The 6,208-nt window shown below is 23.8% G+C and overlaps 1 pseudogene; it reads right to left on the bottom strand.

Annotated features, from left to right (window-relative positions):
* Positions 1 to 2,832: 2,832 nt before the first annotated feature.
* On the bottom strand, positions 2,833 to 4,847 carry LOC107458142 (trans-resveratrol di-O-methyltransferase-like; annotated as a pseudogene).
* Between the last annotated feature and the right edge of the window lie 1,361 nt (positions 4,848 to 6,208).

Below are 6,208 nucleotides of genomic sequence, written 5' to 3'. Positions count from 1 at the left end.
TTATTATTTAAAGTATTTAATTATATACTAGAATATTTTATATTTTTTAGAATCCATTATTACCTTTTTTTATATTAATCTTTAATTTTTATCTAATATAATAATAGTCTATATAAATATGACATATTCAATAAATATATAATTGTTATGTTCATTTTAGACATACCCAAAATAAGAACTAATCAAAAGTATTAAGACTAATCAAGAGTTATGACTTTTAATACGCAATGAATGAGGTTTACTTTGCCACCGGCTATAATTCATTAGCATCGACTCAAATTCTTTATCTAGTGCGAAGCTACATGTGCTCAATATTATAAAAATCGGACCGCTTTGGTCAATCAAATGAACTAAACTTTTTTTTTTTTTTCATTTGGTTCACACATAAAATGATAAAATCTATTTGCAAAAAGATCAGTAAAAAAAATCCATAGAACAAGTAGAAAAACGGCAAAGCGGTTGAATAAGTGCCGTTTTTCAAGTTCAGATTTGAAGAAATAAAATCAATTTCAGGTCCTCAAACTGTAAACACAGTTAAATTTTATTTTAATTTTTAAGATTGATGAATTGTATTAATTTAATTTTTAATTTTTTTATTGTTATAATTTGATTCTCTAAATTTAAAAAAGTATAGTAATATAATTTTTTATATATTTTTTATTATTAGAACTCAATATTAATAGTAACTTGGTTCATATCTTACTACGCTAAATATATTAAAATAACGCTATATAGATTTTAGCGTTAAAGAAGGCACTAAATTTCGTCGTCAAAATTTGTATAACGTCATTTTAATATGTCCAGCGTGACAAGACTTGAGCCACGTTATTAATGATATTGAGATCCGATAACTGAAAAATACACGAAAGATTATATTGATGCGTCTTTTTAAATTTAAAAAATTAAATTATAACAATTAAAAAATTAAAGACTAAATTAGTACAACTCACCGATCTCTAAAATCAAAGTCTAACTTAACTCCCCTAAATAAACTCTTAACAAATCTAACGTCTCTTCCTCTTTTCTTTTTTTTGTTGGCTCCGGGTGATTCTATCTATGCAATGTCCTATTACAGAGAAAAAATGATATTTTTATTACGAAACAATTTTGTATTAATTTAATTTGGATCAATTTAAAACATAAAAATCGATATATTTTTATATTACGACTTTAATTAATTTATATCTCATTTATATTTTAAATTTAAATTAATAACTTTGTTTGTTTGTACTGAACTCTTAATAACATTTTTGAAATTGTCTATTTTTTATTATTTTAAAATACTGAAATTGAGAGACAAAAACTAAAAAATAGAGATTGAAATAAATTTTAATATTCTGTTTGGTGCAAAATGAGAAACAGAAATTGAAACAAGAATAAAATTCTAATTTAATTTGTACAAAGGGTAAAATTGGAATTAATTAATTGAAATGAAGGTATTTTAGGTATAAAATATTATTAAAGTTTTAGTCTTTATCTCTAAAATTTTAGTCCCCTGTGTCTCCACATTTTAGAAGTACTAAAATACTGAAATTTTGGGGACAGAAACAAAAATTTTAGTACCAGTCTCTGAACCAACAAACATGATACCAAGTTTCAATCTCTCATGTTTCAATACCTCAAAAAAAAAATGCAACCTAAGAGTTGTGACTAAAACTTGTGTGTATGTTAGTGTTATAGAAAAATATTAGATTTGGTCTCTAAAATTATATTTCAGCTTCAATTTAATTTTTAAAATTTTAATTATCTTAATTTAATCACTAAATTTTTTAACTGACTTTGTGACAGAAACTATTGCAGAAACTAACGTGATTAAAATTTAAAAAATTTAAAAATTAAATTGAGGCAATTAAAATTTTAAAGATTAAATTGAGATTCGAATGTAATTTCAAGACTAAATTGAGTATTTGTCTTATTACAATAATAGAAATTTCACATTATTTTTATAGTTTTTTTATTTATATTCGACTATTTAAATATCTTTGTATTTAAAAAATAATTTCCAGTAAAATTTAAAAACTGACTCTTAATAAAGATTATATATTAATTTTCAAACGATAAAAAAATAATTTCTAAAATTTTTTAAAATTGATAATCTAATTGTTAATTTTTTAAAAAGTATTTTAAAATTTTTATTAACACAAATAATATTTTAAAAAAATTAAAAATTTTGGAACAAAATAAATTAACATGCAAAAGCTTTTGTAAACCATTTTTTCAACACTAAAAATTTTAGTATCCTAGAACAAATAACTTATTATAAAAAATATTATATTTTATAATAAATATTTTATTATTACAAAATATTTTTAACTTTTGAAAAAAATTCACTTTTTGTTACTAAACATTTTGAATTTTTGAAAAAAAAGGAATATTTTGTACAAAGCATTTTAAATTTTGCAATAAAATAGTTTTTTGTTATAAAAATCAATCTAATTTATAATAAATAAAAGAAATCATTTTGTTATAAAAAATTGAAACCATCTATAACAGAGTGTGTTATTGTTAAAGATCTTTATTTTAGAATAATGACTAATTTTAAAAAAAATTGCAAAAGTTTTAATAGTTGATACAAAGTCAAAAAATATTTCTCTTTTGAAAATATTTTTGTTGCTTAATTTTACAAGAAATTAAACTAACAATGACATCTTCATCATATGCTTTCTGTCTCATTGTTATATCTCGTTTTTTCTATTGTAACAATACAAAAAAACCCAGCAGAATGACACTAATGAATTACAATTTTGATATTAAAGAGTTAAACGAGTACGTATATATGAATATGAAATAGAGTTCTAAAATATTCTCATCCATAATTGTGTCATTAAGTTGCTATGGATATATCTCAATGAGAGACCTGAGTCCAATAATTGGAGTTATTTTGTAGTCACTAAAACCAGCAGAAAATATTAGCTTGACCCATTCTTTTTCATTTCTCTCTTTGCCAGCGTGTAACACCATCATCTGCATGTCAAAAAAGATTTGTGTTTAAAGTGATTCATCATCACCTTTCTTCTCATTCTTCATCATCACCATATCTATGATAATTACCTTCCCTTCTTTGGAGCCATTATTCATGATTGCCTCTTTGCATTTTCTCAATATCTTCAAACATTTTTTGTCCTCCCAGTCATGCAAAATCCACTACAGTATTACAATTCAAAGTGAAAGTTATGATAAAAAAAAACAATGAAAAATTATGTGATAAACTGATAATGTGAGGATTATTTTAACTTTATAGTGAGCCAGATAATACAATAAATGGCTAACAAAGAATAATGGTGAACCATTTATAATTAGTCTTTCAAAAAAAAAAAATCATTTACCCAATCATGATCAAATAAACAAGAATTTAATTTATTAGAATTAACAGAATTTTCATTATTATTAATTATATACTACTTTAGTTTTGTTTGTTTTATAATTATTATATGAGCGAGGTCAATATTTAATATGAATATATTTTATTAGAAATATAATCATTCATATATCTCCTTCTATCTGATTAAATTTTTAAATAAAATGATTTTAAAAAAATTCAAATAAATTTTAAACAGATTCAGTTTTAATAAGTATTTTAGAGATATAATCATTCATATATCTCTTCTCTTATAAAAAAACGTGATTTCATAACATATATATACACATATAATATATCAAAAGAATATAATTCTAAATAAAAATAAAAATTAATTAATATTTAACGTTGGTCAATTAATATATAAATCATCACTAATTCTTTAAAAAAAACTATCAAATGAAAACTCGTTAAAAGAAATTCAATAGAAGAAACAAAATTATATATAGCAAACAACTAATAACTATTATATTACTAAAAAAAATCTAATACTCTAAGTTGTTCAAATTGTGATGTTTGGTTTGATGAACTGAAAAAGATTAAGAGAGGAGAAAAATAAGTTCTTATTATGGTTGAAGAGAATGAAAACTTTTTTTAAAAAATATCTGTTGAATTATTACACTTTATATATTATATATTTTTATTAAAAAAATTACAATAAATAAACTTACATCTATTATTGATAAAAAAAAATCTACGTAACAATTACCTTTAACAAAATGGCATTAGAGGGAGGAATGACCTCAAACATATTCCCTCCAACATATTTAAGGTTTTCACTTCCTTCCAAGCCAGCAATAACATGTGGGAGATCAAGAACAGTGCACTCTAATCCAGGAAATGATTTTGCAATAGCCTTTGCAACAGTTCCTGTGCCACCACCAACATCGACCAATGATTCCAAACCCTCAAACACACCCTTCCACTTGTCATTAAGTAATAAGTTGCTAACCAATCGAGCATCACTCGCCATGGCATCATTGAAAAGTTCATTAAGTTTAGGCTCATGATCGGCATATCTCCAGAACATGATCCCATGTTCCGTTTCAAATGGTGTGGGATTATCACTTTGGAACCATGTGGACAATTTATGCCATGAATTTGTCAAAATTGGATCTAGCGTGAGAAGCAAGAAAGGCCTGATGCTTATAGGGTTTCCCTTAAGCAACAACATAGACGAGTCGGTTAGAACATAACTTACTTCAAGGTCTTTGTCAGCACCATTCTTGGTAGCGAAAAAGCCAGAATGGATCAAGATTCTCATCAAGCGATAGATGAAGGATGTTTTTGACGGATGAATTTGCAATGAAGCAATGAGCTTTGAGTGTGGCATAGGCTGGCCATAATTGTGAATGGCATCAGGGATGCCCAACTCAACAGCACATTTAAGAGACATGGAGTTTATAAAATTGAAAATATGATTCCATATGTGGGTTTGAGCTTTCAGAAGTTTGACATTATCAACTTGCTCTCCACTTTGTAATTCCATATATGAATTTTTTTTTTTTGAATAAAATGCTAGATTAATAATCTGTCCAAAAAGCTGAACAAGTAGATAATTTACCTTATAGAACCTTATACTATCTAGCTTGCCTGGTCGTCTATATTTATAGGATTTTTTTATTATAAAATAAAAGGTATATAGTACTATTTTGGTCTCTAACATTTGAAATGAATTCTATTTCAATTCTTAACTTTTTAATTGTCCTATTTTTATCCTAAAATATTTAAAAATGACATCAATATTATCCCATCGTTAATCTCTCAATAACAATTAAAAAAATTGATGTACTATTTTAAAATATTTTTGTTAAAATTACGTTTATTCAATACTTTCTCTTATTTTCACCCTCTCAATAAGCTTAAATTTTATTCTCCCACTCCTTTCTTTTTCTCTCTTTTACACTATTAATTGTTTAAGAGAAATTTGAGAAAAAAGAAGAAGGAAATAAGAGAATAGAATTTAGACTTATTGAGATGGTGAAAGTGGGAGAGGAGGATTAAGCAAAATTAGCTATAACAAAAGTATTATTAATAATATATTAATTTAATTAAATATTAGTGAAAGATTTGACCGTGGAATCGGATAACATTAATATCATTTTAAACGTTTTGAAAAAAAAAACGATTAAAATATTAGAGACTAAAATATAAGATTCACTTCAAATATTGAGAAGTAAAATGGTATTTTATCCTAAAATAAAAAATACTTTATTTTCAAAAGGAAAATAAAATGACATTTATGATATCCAATTTTTTTTGTTTCGTATGCAGTTCGCTTAATGTCTAGGCTAATTGCATTAGTTCACCTAGTAATTAGGCAAATTATAACTTTTTCATGCAATATGTCTAGTAGTTAGACGAAGTGTTGGTATTTGTACTCCAATTTAATATAATTTGGTATAATTTGAATTATATTAGTATATTTTTATATTTTGAATTAATTTAATTTTATTTAAATAATATAAAATGAAAATGAAAAGTTTAAAAATAATACTAGTACACTTATTTTCTAATTTAAAATTTAACTCTTTTAAACTGTTAAATTTTTTTAAACTGAATAAACATAATTAATCATATAAACACAATATACAAGTATCTTTATTTTTTATCAAATTAAATTATTAATTTAAATTATTTCTATTTTAAATTAAAAATTTATAATTTTAAAATTTTAATTATTTGAATAAAATTGAATTAATTGAAAAAATAAAAATATATCCATATAATCCAAATCGTATCAAACTATATCAAACTTTAATTAATTTTTGTTGAGAAGGTGAAAGCTAATAAGAGAGGAGAGTTAAGCAAAAGTAACTTTAATAAGAGCATTATTAAATAGTACATCAA

The sequence above is a fragment of the Arachis duranensis genome, chromosome 7 (assembly GCF_000817695.3).
Source record: "Arachis duranensis cultivar V14167 chromosome 7, aradu.V14167.gnm2.J7QH, whole genome shotgun sequence".
Taxonomy (NCBI): Eukaryota; Viridiplantae; Streptophyta; class Magnoliopsida; order Fabales; family Fabaceae; genus Arachis; species Arachis duranensis.
Note: the sequence above shows the minus strand (reverse complement) of the source record. Positions and strands in the feature narration are given on the sequence as shown.